Here is a 19,430-nt window from a genome sequence, read left to right on the forward strand (position 1 = left end):
CCAACAATACTGTTTCCTTACTCTTGACTTATATCTCCCCAATTCCATTACTTGTGTTTTCTCCAGGTTTAGCGTTAAATTATTCTTTGTAACATACTGACTCAGTTTATCGAGCATGTTCTGCAGGCCACTCGGCGTCTGCGAGATGAGAACTAAATCGTCTGCATACAGAAGCCATGCAATTCTCTGGTTCCCAAGTTTAGGAGCATCATTCAATACATTACTAAATTCGCTACCCAGGTCAAGTATAAACAAATTAAACAGTGTGGAGGCAAGAATGCAGCCTTGTTTCAGGCCGCGCTTGGTGAAAATCTCTTCAGACAACAGCCCTTCCAAATTCATTTTAACCTTCATTGAGGTGTTAGTGTGAAGTAAATATATTAAGTTTACAAGCGAGGATGGACAACTAAATTTCAACAATTTTTCAAATAGCAAGCTCCGGTCTACAGAATCAAAGGCTACTCGAAAATCAACATACGCCAGATAAATTGGTTGATTTCTTGTAGCAAACAACTCTTTAATTGCATTAAGTTTCGTTATGTTAATGCTGGTTCCAAGTCCCGCAACAAATCCCGTTTGAAATGGATCTCGCCGATTCTCTTCTGACGCCCAGATGTTAAGATCTCTCAAGACAATTCTACTAAAGATCTTGCCAGGGGCGTCAAGAAGAGAAATCGGACGATAACTTGCAGGATCCGCTCGATCACCCTTCTTATAGACTGGCACCGTAATGGCCTTGCACCACGATGGAGGAACTGCTTGTTTAATTTGCAAAGCTTGGAAAACTTCGTAAAGAATGGATGCCCATGATTCCGGATTTTGTTTTAGAACAAAATTTGACAAGCCATCTGGCCCTGGAGCTCTTGATGAACTAGCTTTATTTATGTAGAATAACACATCTTCTCGATCAAAATTAATCTGAAAAGATGGGTTAATAGATTCCAAATTTAGTTGTGAGATATTATTGTTTGGAAGATCATAGATGCCAGAGAAATAAGTAACCCACCTTTTTTCCGACACACCATTGAGTTGAGCTGTTAATTGGGAGCCAACTGCTCCATTATTTATTAACTTCCAAATTTGCGATGTATTTTTAGTTTTAGCCACCTGTAACCACTTTTCACCATCATGCTGAAACATAACTGCCTTATGACATCGGACCCAATTCTTGTAATTAGTCTTCAATTTGCGTAGGGCAAGCTCTCGATAATGTACCGGTAAATAGGCTATTTGTCTTTTCTGTTTTCGATACTGCGCCTTTCTCTCTCTGATGCCTTGATCAAATATATGGATGTGACACTTATTACTTTTTTTAGTACCTGGAGTTGAGACAGAAGCAAAAAGATGCATCTTTTCATGATAACCAGCTGAGTCCATACCTCTCAACAGTCGTTGATGGTCATCTGTTACACTGCACGCAAATGCGTGCAGTGCATCACCTGACCATTGTAGTCTGTTCCGTTGGGGATTTATAACTAGATTGCTCAGTTGATGCTGACAGGATCGTGGTTCATCCTTAGCCTGAATTAAAAACTCAGCCCTCAGGATCCAGTGATCACTCGCTGTGGTTGGGATAACCGTAAACTCAGAAATTTTCTCAAACAATCCTCTATCAACATACATATAATCAATTATAGCATTTTGGGCTCCACAGGTCCAAGTATGAGATGGAGGATTGTCAGTCTCCACTGCTCCATTTATCATAATTAGATCCCAAGTATTGATAAATGCCTTCCAATATGAGACCCGATCCATGTTTCTTTTCTTAAGTGATGCCAACAAATGTATATTTAGATCCCCAGCTAATATTACATGTGCAATATCTGTGATGGTTAAAGTGTCTTCCATTAGTGCATTCAATTCATTAAAAAAAGTAGAGGTTAGAATTGCAATTGGGTTCTAATAAATATTTATAACTAAGAATTTCAATTTTTGGAACATTATTATTGAGCCTTGCAAATAAGAATTTGGATTGGGCCCGTCTGAAATAATACTTGTCGTGGACACATTGGAAATAATTTCCAAACCAGACATAGGTCTGCCTTTTTGTCCCTTAATGGCTGGTACTAAGTGGACATAATAGTTGTCCCACGATAATGGGACGGTTAGCCAAGTTTCCTGCATAAGAACTAGATCACATTCTTTCAAACAGCAATTAACGTTGTTTAACAGGAGTTTGTGTCCCCTAGTATTCCAGCTCATGACTATCAATTTCTGAGATCGAGCATCGAGATCATCTGTTCTTAGTTACGTTTTCCCACAATTTCATCCTTTAACTGGAATGCAGTCACCATTAGTCCCCTGACTAGCAGATTTGGAAGCAACCTCAACCGTTAGGGTCTCTTTTCTGGTTGGTATTAAATTAAAGCCCAAGTCAAAAAGGTCAGATCTAGCAGACCAAATGATATTAAAAATGATGCGAGATCCTATCCACAGACAGGACACTGTTGGATCATTATCATCGGGGAACTCTACTTGTACCACATCACTCGAAGAGATATCCTCCAGAATAGGAATATCTGAAAATATTTGCATGATACTCCCTCTGTTCATGGTGTACGTTGGGAAGGAACCCCCCCGACAACTATGAAACAAGGAGAACAACTGGGAGGGTTTTTTACTCTTAGATGTTACTCTTGAATCCGGACCTCTCTGCTTATTAGGTGTTTCTATATGCGACCTGCATTTTGTCTCCTCTACTGGGGATTTAAATGAAACATTCTTGAGAGTGCTTCTTTCATCAGAAGCTTTTACCACATCAGATTGACTACTAATCACTGCTTTCAGGGATGATTTAAGAGTTTTTTGTTCTGAAGTCAGAGCAACTAGACAGTCTTTGATTGTGCTTAAGATATTATTTTGCAGATTGTCTTGAGCATCTGATGTTGATTCTGTTACTGATGAATCATTCCTGGAAGACTTTATTTCTTGATTAGAGAAGGCCCTCCCAACATTTGTATTCTTATCATACTCTAGTTCAGGCTTTTTCATCATTGGAGTAGAAATCCGAGTTAGGGGCTGAGTCAGAGGCGGCTTCGGATGAAATTGACTCATATATTCATCTACTGCTTTCCTAAGATCCTGTGTGTTAACTATTGAATTAGATACTTGGTCATCATTCACTTGCTTCTTCTTTAAAGCAGATAAAACTTGAGTCTGAGCTGTCACATTTCTAGATCCGCTCTCTAGCTTCTCCGCAATTTGCACCAACTCGTCTAGAGGAGCATGAGAGGGAATCACATGGTGGAGGTTCATACCCTTGTTCATCATTCTTTGTCTTTCTTGTGATAAGTTCTGATATTTTTTTGTGATCGCATTGAGGCTAACATTGAGCACCTATCTGGGTTAGACAACGATTTAAAAAATTGTTTTGCTTGCCCACCCGAAGCCATTATCCTGGACTTTTGATTTTTTGATTTCTTTACATTTGCCTTCGATTGGTTAATCAACCCTTTGGAATTTTTAGCAAATATCGTGTAAGCCCCTTTTAGCGGCTTCACGTTGTTTATTTTTAAATCGTCAGCAATAGGGACTCCTGCCTCCTCTTCACTCGACACTAACTGGTCGGATGAGAGAGCCATTACTGTCATCTTCACAGGATTTTCCCCCCTCTCACCCTCATTGGGCCCGTCTGTAATACCAAAGGTGCATTCTCAGCCTTCTCTGCTATTGTTTCTCTTATAATACCCTCAACAAAAGGCACAGCAGTCTTAAAACTTTGTATGTTTTTTCCGGCTATAAGTAAACTTAGTTTTCCATCTAATTGGACATCTATATTTTTACATGTTGACAACAACAGACCCAATTGTTTTCAGAAGAGAGCTGCCTGTTCGGCATCAGACTCTTGTTTTTGGGCCAAGGACAAACTAAACTCCTTCTGTAATCTCATAATGTTTTCAACATTATCTTGAATCAAATTAACCTTTGAGTCTAATGCTTCAAATAATTTGGCAAGGGACATCATGGCCGTATTCATAGTTTCCAAAGTCATAGGAGTTACTTTTTTTTATCAAGAGGCCCGGATTTACAACTGAACTGTTTCTATTCGGTCTCCTAGGGGTCGGCGGAATAAATGAAATAGAGCTTTCAGATTCGGAAATATTTCCAGTTTTAAATAAAGCTGGAGACTTAGAAAGATCAGAATCGTCCTCCTTGGCCACAAAACAAGAGTCCGATGACTCCAGCTCTATAATTGCATCATCTTCAACTTCATCGTCATCAACATCATAATTTTCCTTAGTCAGGGGCTTTAAACTGACAACCCCAGACCGAGCATTCTGCAACATCATTGAATCAGACAAAGATATATTACATGGCTGCTCTGTCATCTCATTACCACCATTGGTGACCTGTGCCAACTGTGGGCTCAAAACGGGTTGCTGAACAGGAACAACCCCCTGTTCATTACAAAGCGGCAGCGCCTCTACATTTGATACACTTAGGTTATTAACTTCAGTCATTCGTGCCAAAGGGCGTGGCGAGCGTCCGAGAGCAAATCCAAAGTCTCTCAAATCACCCACGACCAAATCAAGTTGTGATCTTTTCTTCTTTACTCGCCTATCCCAAGGCGCACTTTTAACAGAAGGACGCACCGTTTTTGGGGTGAACGCTGGACTGTCTTTTGAAGTAGACTCCAATAAGGCACGCACTCGTTCTGTGCATGGCATGCCAGTTCGAAGAGTATACATGTTTAAAAGCTTTCTTACTTCACTGTAATACCCCTACTTGAACACCACAAAGTTTACAAGATATTAGAATTTGATGCGTTTTTCACCAGGAAGAAGAAAAACTTAATTCTCCTGCGCTGACCGCGTTGCCGCGGCGAAGCGGCAAAGCGGGACTTAACGGGGCTTTACACGGGTGCGCTCGTGCGGTGCGCGCGCCCCTGAGCTTATATAGCTCCGCCCAGCCCTTAATGCAGTGAAGCCTGCTGGGGCTTGTAGTTGATGCAGTAGATAAATCCACAAATCCACAGGAAGCGCTGGGGTAAGGTCCACGGCAAAGCGGGACTTAACGGGGCTTTACACGGGTGCGCTCGCGCGGTGCGCGCGCCCCTGAGCTTATATAGCTCCGCCCAGCCCTTAATGCAGTGAAGCCTGCTGGGGCTTGTAGTTGATGCAGTAGATAAATCCACAAATCCACAGGAAAGCGCTGGGGTAAGGTCCACGGCAAAGCGGGACATAACGGGGCTTTACACGGGTGCGCCTGCCCTATGATCTTAGGAAAATAGAATCCCTTTGTGAATTCTGGAAAAAGTTGAAGACTTATCTCTTTGAATAATTGTTCTTTATAATTCTGGCTCACTGGCTATTACTATTACACCATCTGCACCCAGATGCAATTTCTTGCTTGGATGCAATGGATTTGTGCAATATAAATACAAAATCAAATCAAATCAAATAAGATTCTCTACCTCCTGATTATATACCTTCCCTGGAAATGTGCTATTCTGCCAGCTGGCAGGAGGAACAGAGCTGAGATCACCTTCCTCATTTTGTCCATACCCCCTTTTCCCAACAATCTAAAAAATTCCTTGGCATTGTCCTCTTGAACACCCCTATCTAACTGGTCCCATTGTTTTTCTATACGTGGGTGTTTTTTTTTTTTTTTTACTTTAACAGTTATTTTATATACACACTTTTTCTCATATAAGGCAGTGATCTTAAGTGTACCTTCCCTTGCGTCCTGATTTAATAATCACTTTGCATGTCTGCACTCTGCATCAAACTAGAGAGCATTTCCAGCCTCACTTACATTCCTGTTATGTGGCTTTGCAGGAGGCGCCAATAATTTACCTCTGACACTACCCATAAGGCATTCAAAATGTGAAATGATCCTTCCCTGAACGTTGTCATTAACCAGTTTAGTGTACAGTTCTTGACCATCAGTTTCCTGTATAGTACAGACCAGCTCAGCTTTTCCATTGTTCCTTGTATGTTGAATTGTCACCAGCTTTGGCTGAGGCTGAATATATATCTCCCCTGAGTCCTCTATCTGCCTATCCACTAATAGTGGATTGTGGTCACTTTCTGACCGTTCCAATAACTCAAATGACTTTACGTTATTAAATGATAGGCAATCTACTATAGCATAGTCAATACTTGATTTCTTACTGCCAAGCAAACATGTAAATTTTGATGATGTATATCCACTTCTTTCGATACCAAGGGAAATGTTATGGTCAAGCTTCTGGCACGGCTATGGGGTCATCCATTGCCCGACATATGCCAATACATTAATGTATGTATTTGAAATTAGGTTTGTATTGGAGCATCCAGAATGGTCAACGAAGATTCTAATATGGAGAAGATTTATCAATAATATATTTGGAATTTTGTGTGGTTCTAGGCAAGACCTCACATACTTTTTTGAATAGTTGAATCAAGTGCATCCACGCATAAAGTTTACTATAGAGGTTGGGAATCCACATTTACATTTTCTCGATGTTCAATCATCTATTGAAAATTCCAAAATTAGCACTACGGTTTATCATAAACCTACAGACATGAATAATTTGCTACTTTTTGCCAGTTTTCACCCGAAAATCGATAACATAAAGTTTACCTTACAGCCAGATACTTAGACTGAAGAGGATTATTTCTGATTCAGAAGTTTTTGCCAAAGAAAGCACATCAATACTCAACAAATTTGCCAAACGTGAATATACACAGTCAGTACTGGGGGTAGCAGAAGAAAGAGCAGCAACTATTTCAAAAGAGCACTTATGTAAACTTAAAGAAGGATCAACCTCTCCACCGTTACTATACATCTCAAAATAATTCTGGCAGAGCCAGCACATTTTGAATATTATTAAAACAAATCAGAGAATTTTACATCATGACCCGACCCTTTTAAAATTGTTTCCTAAACCACCCATGATGGCTTGTAAGCATGGGAAAAACTTACGTGATGAGTTGGTCCAGGCAGAAAGACCACCCAAAGATAAAGAACTGATTCTGAAAACGGCAAAGAAATGTACTTACCCTTGCTTGGCCTGCAGCCACTGTAATATGGTTTCAAAAGGTAACAGCATTACACATTCCCACAAAGGGAAACAGAAACTGCTTAGATATTTTGCCACTTGCAGAACAGCAGGGGTAATCTATAGCGTGAAAGGCCCTTGTGGCTTGCTGTATATTGGAAAAACTACTAGGACTTCACAAGAGAGATGGACATAGCATAAGTCTAACATACATGTACGAATCTGAAGTCACCAGCTGTGAAACATTTTCAAGATTTGAGGCATTCTATTGCACAAATTCAATTCACCATACTTGAAGTGGTAAAACATCCAAACAGAGGGGTGAGGGACTACAACACCCTTTTATCACAACGAGAAATGTTCTGAATCCACTTATTGGACACCAAATACCCGCAAGGCAAGAATGAAGAGTTTTGTTCAAACTGCTTCATTTAATCTTTTGTACTTAGGGTGACCAGTGATGCCCATTAAACCCCACTTTCTCAATGGGACAGGAATTGAATGTTTTCATGAATGTAGTCATATAAAAACCCTATTCCCCTTGGGTATAAAGGGAATTGGACTTTGCTTATTAGATATGCCATATTTCCTTGGCTTTTTGATCCTTTGCCTTCTGCGAACTGACTTGAAAGTAATCCTTATATATTATTTGTGACAGCTCAGCGACATATGGTCCCTGCCAGATGTATTTATACATTTGGTAGACCTTAGTCGCCCATTGGTTCCAAAATATGTCATAATTTTGCTCGCTTATTGACCTTCCCAATAGTTTTTTTTTTTCCGTTTTTTACAAATCCATCCCGTGCTGCGACAAGCATACTGTACTAATCTTTCCATGTTCACATGGATAATACTTTATATTATTATGGGCATCCCACACAAACTTTTCAGACATGCATCACCCATGCCGAGATCAGCACTATTTTCTGCAGTGTTCTATAAAACAGCACCAATCCAATATGGTATCCGGTGTGCTCCTTTGGCAACCAGACCAGTCCTAGTGGTGACTTAGATGCTGACCAAGTACAGAATCACGTGACATGGTACGTAAAGCTGGGTTACACAGTGTTGCTAAAATACCTGATCCACAGGAAATGCCGTACGTCCAGAGACAGGAGAACCGGAGAGTAAGCAAGTTTGGTGTTCCTGATACATTGAGGTAAGGCTTGCACACAATCCAGGCATGGCCGGTGTTGATTAGTTACATCCAGACTAGTAGTATGATCGACCAGGACAAGTAATTAGACTTTGTCCAATGTAGAAGTTTCCAAATGAGGGGAGTCCACCGTGGAACATAGCAACGTAAACAGCATAGAAATTGACTTTGGAGTCTCAACATATATCAATGTAATCCTCTCTACACAGGTATGATGGCCCCCAGGGGTCTATTGGGACAGATACTTTGCATCATTGTGTGGATAAATACTGCAAGCATGACTCTTGTTTTTTTGCATTCTTAGGACCACAGTGTTCCGTATTAAGAATTGAAAGGTATGATGACATTTCTTAATCATATGCGCTATTGGGTGACACAATCTTTGTTAGATACATATAAGCACCTAACCACGAGATAGGGGAGCAGCCCTGTTTACACTCAGCACAGACGCCTTCATCTGCATGGAACGTATGGTATGCTATACACAGTAGAATGTGTGAAGTGGTGATTTGCATCCTCACAATTTGAAGGATATGGTTCTGGTCATAATTAGTTTTTCGTAATCTGATGGTGATGGAATCAGGGTGATGTCACAGTATATATATCTGAACATACTGGGAAGAGTTATTTTTAATATTGGTGATGTATCATTGTATAAGAGATATGTAGGAACAAGAAGTGTAATTAATGTAATCTGGGTCTTGCTTTGTTCTATTCTGTTTTACCATATACCCATAGAAGTCCACTCCTGAAGAAGGGGTATGAAGGACTTTGCATTAAACAATTATTTTGCTGTAGAAGAAAACTACAAACTTGTTGTTCACATTGAAAAATTGTGTTGTTCCTGACTATGATCACATTAAATGATGTAACATTTTTTTTATTTGTTTGGTCAGTAATCAGCATTTATGGTGTGCAGGGAGTGGGAGTGTCTATAGATTAGACACTAGTTCATTGTTTGGCCTGTATGATAGGGCAGGTGCAGGCTGTTTGAACTCCCCAACCATGCTCTTTTCCGCACCACCATGGCATTCAGCTTTGCTGTGCTCGCATTTTAATTGATGCTGCCATGATTTTACAGGAGGGGGCCCCTTTGGACCTTGTTCTATTTGTGAATGGGCATTGACCGGTTGAGGGCTTGTTTTCACCTTCTGGACTACTTGAGTGGTGTGATGGTATTCCAAGAGAATGCTTCTCAGCTTCTCAATAATGCCAGGGCACATGTGCAGGATCAAAGCTTGTTTATGCATATGCCCATTCAATGCCTGGATGTCACCTTTAAGCACCCTGAGCATTTTGTCCACTCTTGCTGCCCAGTCCAAGAAAGGACCAGGGTTGCCCCCTCCCAGAGATCTTTTGGGGCTACAGCTGGTGATACATCCAATGTGTCTGGAATTTGCAGAGAGAATAGATCTTGGCTTGCAGGGTAGTCCAGTGGTGTGTCATGAACTTGGGAGGGTGACCTTTCAGCATTATCTTTCTTATCTTCTTCATCATCCTTTACACTGTATGCCATCACTGCCACCCCAGCAGTAACTGAGGTACTTCCGTGCCTGCTAGAGACGTATCTGCTGTCTCTGGTAAAGCAATTACAGCCATCCTATCTATAATCACGTCGCTAATTAACGGAATTGCAGCAAAGAAGGGTATTGTTGCAGCCTTAAGGTGGACAGTTGCATTATTAACTCGATTCAAGTTGCTAAACAAAGGGACATTCGCTATTCTGGAAAACCTGTAATTATTCTGCCCATCACATCTGTTTAGTGGTAGTACTAAGCACTTTTTAACATACAGCCTGTCAATAGAGTGGTCCAGAGCTTCAAGGTTAGATTGGTCCAGCAGGGATTCTTGGGCTGTGCCTGCCATTCCTGCAGTCGGTGTCAGTTTCCACTTAACTCTAATGCATCGAGGATTGATCTGTCTGCAAGGGTATAGGTAGTATTGTTAGTAATGCCATCTGTGTTTAAATGCAAAGAGTCATTTTCGCTAGGAGCACCACTGACTTCATCAGCACTGACTGCAGTCAACATTTCTTGGAGATCCACACGTGCCAATCCTCTGAACCCCGAGGGGGTAATCACAGTTTTCCAGCATTGAGGCTGTGTTTGTATGTGGGGCCATAGGGGTGTTAAAGTGAAATCCAATCCCTACCTTCCTCCACTGTTGCGAGGCTATGCCTGGCTGCCTTACTGCCAACGTAATTGTATGTACTGTTTCATACCATGCCGATTTTGTATATGAGAGGGAGGTTTCCTCCCTTTTCACTCTAAGGGCCTGATTCACAGATGTGTTTTATAATGGCGCAATCCCATTGGAAAATCCTCTATGAATCACACCCTAAATGTCAGAGCCATTATAAGTGATGCAGAGCACTGTTTATGATCAATACTTTATGTAAACTATATGGAAGGGCAGTACCGAGCCAAACTGGGCAAGTGGCGCTCAATGCCGGGCAACAGAAAGTAGGAAATTATGAAAATGATGGTAATAACCCAATCATAACGGTGCACTGCAGGGTGTGGCTTGCATTCACTGCAGATGCCATTGGCAGAATAACAGGCCCGTCCTTACCCTTCGGTTCAGGTACGTGTCCACCCTCCACCTTTCACGGCCTCAGAGGGCTCTGCAAGCCACCATCAACCTCTGTTAGTCCTCAAAAGGTATCTGCATCCTCATGCGTCTCAATCATCTCAAAATAGTGAAAGGACCTCAAGGCACAGAAACCGTTAACCTGAACTGCTACGTGCAGCCTCTTTCGATGGCAACATTCCCCAGAATTAGCCTGGTAAGCTCAACAAACTCAGCTATGTTAGGGGTTTGTGCCCCAACATCTGCATGCATACCAATTACTGAAGCCCAGCAGAAAGGATAAATGAGGTTATGTTATGTTGTGTTAAAGGTAATTATATAGTGCACCGTCACCAATGGAGTTGGTCCCCAGGCGAGGTGTCATATATTGATGTTGATAAGTTCAAGTACACATGCAAAGGCCTGCGGGCCCATCTTGGTACATGCACACCAACACCAGTGTTTGCAACACACAGCACTGTATGGAAGTGAGACTGATTAGCAGATCTAACTATCATGCAGATGGACATTTGTCAAGGTTCCCATTTTTCCCATTCTTTCCAATATAGATATACACACACAACACACACACACAATATTTGGAAGAAATGTTAAAGTTTGTGCATTTATACCACTCAGAACTTTACTACATATTTTAGTGTATAAGTGTCAATGCCCCTTAGTTGCTGTCGGTTGACAGCTGGCCACTGGCTTCCCCTGTCGACACCTGCAGACACTATCTGGAGCTGTCAATGTTGGAGCCGCCCTTTGCCTCGGTTCCTTAGCTACAGGGGCTGCACTGGAAGAGGGCTGCCCTGGAGTGGTCAGTAATGACCTTGGCAGGGAGCCAAACAGGGACCATGGGTGGGCAGGGAGGCGGGAGGTAGAGGAAAACAGGAAGGGCAACACCAATGGGATGCAGGGGTTTCGGAGCTCAGAAACGTTTTTTTAGAGACAACATACAGGCAAAAATGGACACCAAACACACGTGCTACACTCACCTGCTTGGTGGAAGTAAAGAGACAGGCAATGATACGGGTCAATAGACTCAAACCACGGGTAGGGGAGCCAATCAGGGACCGTGGGCGGGCAGGGAGGTGGGAGGTGGAGGAAAACAGGAAGGGACAACACCAATGGGATGGAAGGGTCTGGGGGCTCAGAAACGTTTTTTAAAGACAAAATATGTCCGAAAATGGACACCAAACACACGTGCTGCACTCAGCGGCTTGGTGGAAGTAAAGAGGCAGGCAATGATACGGGTCAATAGACTCAAACCACGGGTAGGGGAGCCAATCAGGGACCATTGCCGGGCAGGTAGGTGGGATGTAGAGGAAAACAGGAAGGGACAACACCAATGGGATGCAGGGGCCTGGGGGCTCAGAAACTTTTTTTAAAGACAAAATACGGACGAAAATTGACAAGAAACACACATGCTGCACTCACCTGCTTGGTGTAAGTAAAGAGGCAGGTAAAGTTGCAACGAGTCACTAGACTCAAACCATGGGTAGAGGAGTCAATCAGGGACCGTGGGCGGGCAGGGAGGCCGGAGGTGGAGGAAAACAGGAAGGGACAACACCAATGGGATGCAGCGGCCTGGGGGCTCAGAAACGTTTTTTTAAAGACAAAATATGGGTGAAAATGGACACCAAACGCACGTTCTGCACTCAACTGCTTGGTGGAAGTAAAGACAAATTAGCAACGGTAGCTGTAGGCTCCACTGCACTAAGTTCAGGTCAGATTCAAAAATAAAAAATCACAAAGTTTGGGGGTCCATAAAAATGGAGTGAAAGGTGCTATAAAGAAAAATCTTTTTTTACAGAAGGCCTGCAGGGTGCATGCTCTGATTGGCGGTGTGTGTCTGGAGGAAGGGACCGGATGCCCCTCCAATCTGGGATTGAATAACTGTTAAACACATGACCGCCGAAAACCAGTCTCCCATGTAAGTGCTGCACTCTGCTGGATAGATTTGTTGCTGCCAACACCCCTCTATCGTATCGCCATCGTTTTTGCCCAACCTACACGGACCAGTCACTTTTAAAGCAAGTTCAAACTAATCCAGTATTGGCTAATGGGGTTAGTGATCTGTTGTCAAACAGATTTTGAGGGACCAGTACCCTTGCTTAGCTACCCTTTTCATTTCCACCGAATCTTTGTTGACAGCTCAGAAGTGGGAGCATTGCAGCGTTGCAGACTATGCTACACCCCCCCCCCCCTTCCCTTGTGTGAAAGTGGGTATCCTGGGCTCAAGTCCTAAAAAAAAAGCGGAGGGATTGTAATCTGACAAGCATTGGGAAGTTACTGCACAAGCATCAAAGTAAAATATGCATGTTTCATTCAGGCTCGTCTTTCATGAATGAAAAAACCACACGACACAAAAAGCATTTTTCCATATTGCCTTGTAATATATACATACAAAATGCATGCAACCTTTTAATTTTGAAAACCTGCAACAAAACATCCTGTGCAGCAAGATGCCAATATAAGCCATTTTGAAAATCCACAACCAACGATTGCCCTGCTTCTGTGGTTAAGTGTCTTGCTTCAGAGGCAAGGGGCCAGGGTTAGATTTCTGGCCACAGCACTGCAGCCTGTTATTTATTTTCAAGCACACAGTGTGGACGCTGTCCACCCACTGGCGCGACTTGAGCCTTGGGGGTATCCGTTACAGACTCACCTTCGAATCAGCTCGGAACACCACTCTCTAGATCATTATCTGCATACAGCCAGTCCCGCTTTTAAGCCTATGGTGCATGGGATATTTAAAAGGTATACTTTTAGGCTATGCTCTTTTACAGGCCTCTGTTGTGCCAAGAGCTTCAGTAGTTTAGGTCGAGAAGTCCAAGCTTTTGCTCTATCTGTGCTTGTAGCACACTGCTCTTTCACTTATTTCGGCAAGGGAACAGAGTTCCTTTCTAGTTTTCATTGAGCTTTGGCAGACTGTTCAATAGAGGTACAATGAAATGGTTACTTGACAATGTTTATGTTAGGACAGTTTTCCTAAAGTCCAACTAAGGGCATCACGAAACCAGATCTGAGGCTGTACAAAAACTCCACTCTCCGTATAAGGCTGCACCACATGAGAATGTAGTTAGCATGGACAGACCAGCCAGGCTTATCTTAGGAGGGAGAGAGGGCTGTAGATCAGTATAAAGAAATTGTAGCATACATAGGTTCAAAGAAACACTGAGACACTACGTATTGTAAACATAATGGTTTATGTTAAATACAATAATTCGTACTTCCACAAGATTTTACCTTGGGCCATCACATAAGTCAAACACATTTATAAAAACCAACTGAATGCTTAGGGTATGCAAACCAACATATAACCATATTAAGAAAAGCAATACACAGTTCAAGGGGTGTCAAGCCTAATGTAACATTCAGAATTGATTTACTCCCCAAGAATAGCTCAGTGGAAAGAAGTTAGACTTTAGGAACCATGAACTAACCCACCAAGCTCATGGATTGTGGGGAGGGATGCCACACCAGTTTGTACTGCTGCATGAGATCCAGATGTTAGGGAGAATTCCCATTTCTGTACTAATTCCCTTCAACCTTAGAGACTCCCTGACCCCCAGCTCTTTTGTTGTACTTTAGTACTTTTAAATATTAACCCTGGAGTGAGTGAGCCCATATTCTCTCATTGTTTGAACACCAATTTGGATTATGTTTCTCCTTTGTTTTTGGAGTCTGACAAACTCCATTGGCATCTACTTTTTGCATGGTGACACAGTACCTGCAGTGCAGTGTCACAGAAATCCTTTAGATTTCTCATAAGGTTTAAATACCTTTTCTTGTGTGAACTACTGTTCCCAAGAATAGTAAAGTGAAATTGACTTTACTTACCTTCTCTTTGTAGGTCCAGCATAGCCCACCTCATGTGGAGTGCTGGGGGGTTACCTAGTAGCCCCTTATCCTAACTATTCATGTTACATTTTTTATGTTACCCTTACTACTTTGATTGGCTGCCGGCAGTGGTTTATTTTCCTACCATTGTGCTTTTCTGCCATAGGCTGAATCCTCAGCTGCACAATAGCACCCATGGGTGACCATTTACCATTTTGTCAAAATGGCACTGGTCTTTTTTCGCTATTTTCTGTTTGTGAGGTCTTTCTTGGGTTTTAGTCTGCACACCAAACCAGATCCGAGCCCTTTGTCCGAGCCCTTTGTTCGATTTGCCTTTTGCAGGCTTCAGTATTGAACCCGCCTCTGGCTCCAGTGTGTCTGGAAGGGCAGAAAAAGAGGGAGGTTCCCGAAACTCCTGTCCTTTGTCTTTAGGAATGCCTGAATGCAACCAGTCATGATTGGCTGACTGTCCTTTCAGGACAGGCATCCTGCTGTTTGAGTGACAGCTAGGCTGTGCATGTATGGGAAAAACCGGCTTAAAAGGTGAGTGTTTTGGGACTGAAGACAGAGTTGACTACTCAGAAGAACAACCCGAAGATCCTCCTAGACCTTTGAATTGCCCGGTGAAGCCCTGCTTCTGTGCTGAAACTATAGACAAGAGAACCTGCGGAAGGGACGACTTCTTCCCTTGGGTTAGTGGGACCAACTAACCCTGAGACGATTTCCACTGGGCCATCGCCCTGACTGGCTGTAATTATTTGCTGCTGCAGGAACAGAGTGCCAGAGGGTAAGAAGTATGTAGTTGAGTACAACGTCTGCAAGCCGGTCAGAAGCTCCAGGAGTCTCCCCAGGACCTTCCAGAAGCAGGACGACCAGAGCACGAGTCCCCTCACCAGAGTGAAGGACTCAAGGAGTGAAGGAAGCCCAACCTGTGACGGTGCTGTTTACTGCGCGCTAAAAACCGCGAAGTGCCGCTGAACTGGAAAAGGCCCATAGCCACTGCCGACCTCCGAATTGCTGCCGCAGGAGTCCTTCAGACCTCCTCCCTCTTGTCCCCACGACTGATGCTGAGGAACAAGGGTCTGCACTGCTGTAGCAAGAACAAATCCAGCTGGGCCACTCTTCATCAAACTAGAGATAGGGCCTCATTACATGGTAGGCGGTAGCCATGGTGCAATTAGCGCCATGGCTACCCCCTTACCGCATTCCGGGCCCGTGTTCCCGGAATAGGGATTTACCGGGTCATTCCGACCCTGGAGGACCCGGTAAGTCCCCATTCTGGGAACCATTCCCCATTTGAGCCCCCGTAGGGCTCAATGGGAATGGGGAAGAAGCTAATAACGGTACTGCAATTTGCGGTACCGTTATTAGCTCTGAAGTCCCTTAGCGGGTCCCTTCCATAATGCCTGGTAAAACCAGGCGTCAGGGAAGGGACCCACTAAGGGACCTCGTAGTAGGGCGGTAAGGGATTACCGGCACCGGTGCCCTTACCGCTGCCAGTAATCCCTTACTGCCTGCCGTGTAATGAGGCCCATACTGTTTTGGCATGGGGTACCTACCTCCTTGTATTTAAGTCACGCTCTTCTCAGTTCTACAAACTCTAACTTTGTGAAAGAGTTATCTAAGAAGTGCAACAGATCCATAGACTGTCCCAATTGACTTTGGCTGTCCTGGTTCCCTGAAGACTCTAGTCTATTGGCTTTCATACTGTTTGCCTCTCATAGGTGGTAGCTTAGTGTATACTATAACTGCTCGGAAAGACCTATCTAGATTTCATATAAAGATTTATTTGTCCGCACATATACTCAGAACCTGTTTAATCTTTTCCTTCCCTAAACCTTTCCTTTATGCAACCTCAGAAGCTGCAAAGTATAACTAGTGTGAAATATAAATGCCATTACTGTCCTTTTGATTGAAGTCACCTCAGGGTGTATGAAGCATATCCAAACATTATCCACTAATTTGTTTTTATCTCTCAGGAGGTGCTGCAGCTTAGGCAAACCCTTTAGTTCAGAAAGACAAGGCAGTTCTATACGACTGGGACAACTTTCTGAGCAAATTTGGGAAACTATTCAACCGGCGAGCTGCCACCTGCAAGGATCGAAAGTTATTGGCACTTAGACAGGGCAGCAAAGAGCTCGTGACATACGTCACACAATTCAATCGCCTGGTAGCCGAAGGAGAGTGGCCACGAGAAAAAATAATGTCTTAATTCTACCAAGGGTTGTGGGCTTAATTGAAAGATCTGATCGCCCAAGTTGACCTGCAGCCACACAAATGCTCAGACATGATTGATCTGGCTTTGCGTTTGGACCATCATCAGGCAGAAAGATGGGGTGATAAGCGGTCAGGGGATCAGCGTCTATTGGCCCGGTAAGACCAGTCTAGGGGTTCCCGAGGGGCAGTGAAAAAGCCTGGTGGGGAGGGACTTATGCAGATAGGTTCTGTTAGGGGACCTTTATCCAAAGAGGAAAAAGAACTGAGGAGAAAGGAGGGTGTTTGTATGTACTGTGAAACAGCAGGGCATTTTGTCAGTGACTGTCCCACCAAACCCAAAACCCAGGGAAACGCATTTGCTTGATGGTAATGGGGGGTCACCCGGTCGAGCCTGTCAAATGGTAGGGCCCCAATTGCTGGCTATCCCAACTTCACCCCACACGTCACTCACTTTGTCGGGTCATTTGGATGGTACTCCTTTCTGCTCAGGACCCATAACATAGTATTCAGTTAAAAACGTAACAGTGTGGAGCCGCTCATTATAGGACATTGTCTTTGATGTAATTGCTGCCCCACAATTTGGACTTATCCTGCGATTGCCTTTGTTGAGGAAACACAACCCTCACGTCAATTGGGCCTCTGGGCTGGTAGAGTTAGGTTCTCCTTACTGTCCGGAACATTGCCTACAAGGGCCGTCCATGGTCCCATTTGTTGTTGGGATTACTGAGGGTCAACCTGAAGTTCGTCCAGAAGACTTACCTGAGGAATATTCTGATTTCGTGAATGACTTCAATAAAAAGGCTGCAGATTCTTTACCCCCACATCAACCTTTTGACTGGCAAATAGATCCAGAGCCAGGGCCGTCCTAACATGCAACCGCATTTACGCTTTATCCGAGGCTGAGAATGAACCCCTCCATGAGTATATTGCCACCAACTGTGGGATATTTCAACCCATGCCAATGCACCACACTGTACCCCTTTGCCAATGGGGGACCAAAACTGTCAAAAATGTGGGCGCTAACCCCTGTGCGCACCAAATCTGCAAAACTGTGCATGGTCCATAAATCACATGAAGGCTGAACCACCTTGCCAAACACAGGCAACGTTGATATCAAAACAAGAACTCCCTGCAGGAGAATGGCAGTGGGTGCAGTTACCTGTCACATGAATCAAGGCCACAGAAGTGGGTTAAAATCTGAAAATGCCTTACAAACAGCTTCCTAATCAATGGCAACCTTTACAGTGCTGTTTTGGCACTAAATTCAGTAACTTTCCCAGTGAATTATTGAAAGGAAAAGTGTGCTGAAATCATAGATTCTCCTGGCAGTCAGAGGAATCCAGGCCTCACTGGCTGACAGCTGCATAAGAAAATTAGCTGTCAAACCCAGTTTAAAAGTGTTTCTTTTTTCCTGAAGAAATTGCAAAATCCACCTATTTAAAGCATTTTTGTGAAGGGCTAAATTCTTTTAAATGTCCCAATCCCTTATAAACCGTGCTTATTTTTATATATGTTAAACAAAATACTTTATTGTGAATTTTGAAAGCAACGTGGTATTGGAGTTAAGTAACTGCTTAATTCTGATTGGACAGTGACCAGCCTGGGAAAGTTTGACATCTCAGTTTGATACTCCCTTGATACAGGAAGCTATAATAGTTCCCGCATATTGACAACAAGGAGCACAATGAGACCTCATTAGACATTCGTCTTGTGGCTGAGCCAAGAACAAAGGACAGGTTCTGCTGGGGAGGGACAGGATGCTTCCCTCTATACCCCACCCTGATCAAAGGGATCTGACAGCAGTTGTTTGTTGAAAGGATAGAAAAAAAAACTGCTGGAACTGTTTGATGTTTAAACCTTTATTTGTGATTAAATGTGAAATTCTTTAACTGTGCAACTGGAAGAAGGATAAATATAGCCCATCAAATATGAAATGTATATGTCCAATTTTATTAGGAGACATAATTTTAGAAATGTGCATTTGTGCAAAAGTTAAGTTTTGGTCAAAATCAATGTGGGAGTTCCTAAATCCCATCGTAAAGATGACAGCTCTGTTCTGACTGCCAACCAAAACAAGGCAAGTGCCTGTGGCCACTCACAGCATGGGGGTGTGTTTTGAAATTCTGCCCACACCATAAACTTGGTGATGTCATTTGATAGTATAAATATAGGAACTTCACTACACATAACACACTGCTTCCAGAACACATCCAGATTTCCGTGCAGTGTCTTGTGACTGACTTCTCCATCCTATCCAGAACTCTTCACCTTGCAGCTGATTCCAGATTTCTTTGCAGAATCCATGCCTTAGCAGTGCTGAACTCTTTTTAGCTGGGACCAAATTCAACCATCCCAAAAATTAAAAGAATAATTCTGATTCAGCTTGGCTTGCTATCGTTAAAGCTTGCCCGCTGAAACTTGCATCCTGCTATCTACCGTGTCCAGTGGCCAGAAGGGCCCATCCAAATCCAGTCTGAGGTGCAGTCCAAAATTGACCAGAACCGTGCCGCTGATCCAATCCCTCCAGAGGTGCCCTGCTGCCGGTAGACCTGACCCGATCCATGACCAGAACCTTGATGGTCCAATTTTAATCACAACTGACTGTAAGTATTAATAGGAAGTACAGTGACCCATAGTATATTTGCATTGTCTTATTCC

Source organism: Ambystoma mexicanum, chromosome 2q (genome assembly GCF_040938575.1).
Source record: "Ambystoma mexicanum isolate Mex_15411 chromosome 2q, UKY_AmexF1_1, whole genome shotgun sequence".
Classification (NCBI taxonomy): Eukaryota; Metazoa; Chordata; class Amphibia; order Caudata; family Ambystomatidae; genus Ambystoma; species Ambystoma mexicanum.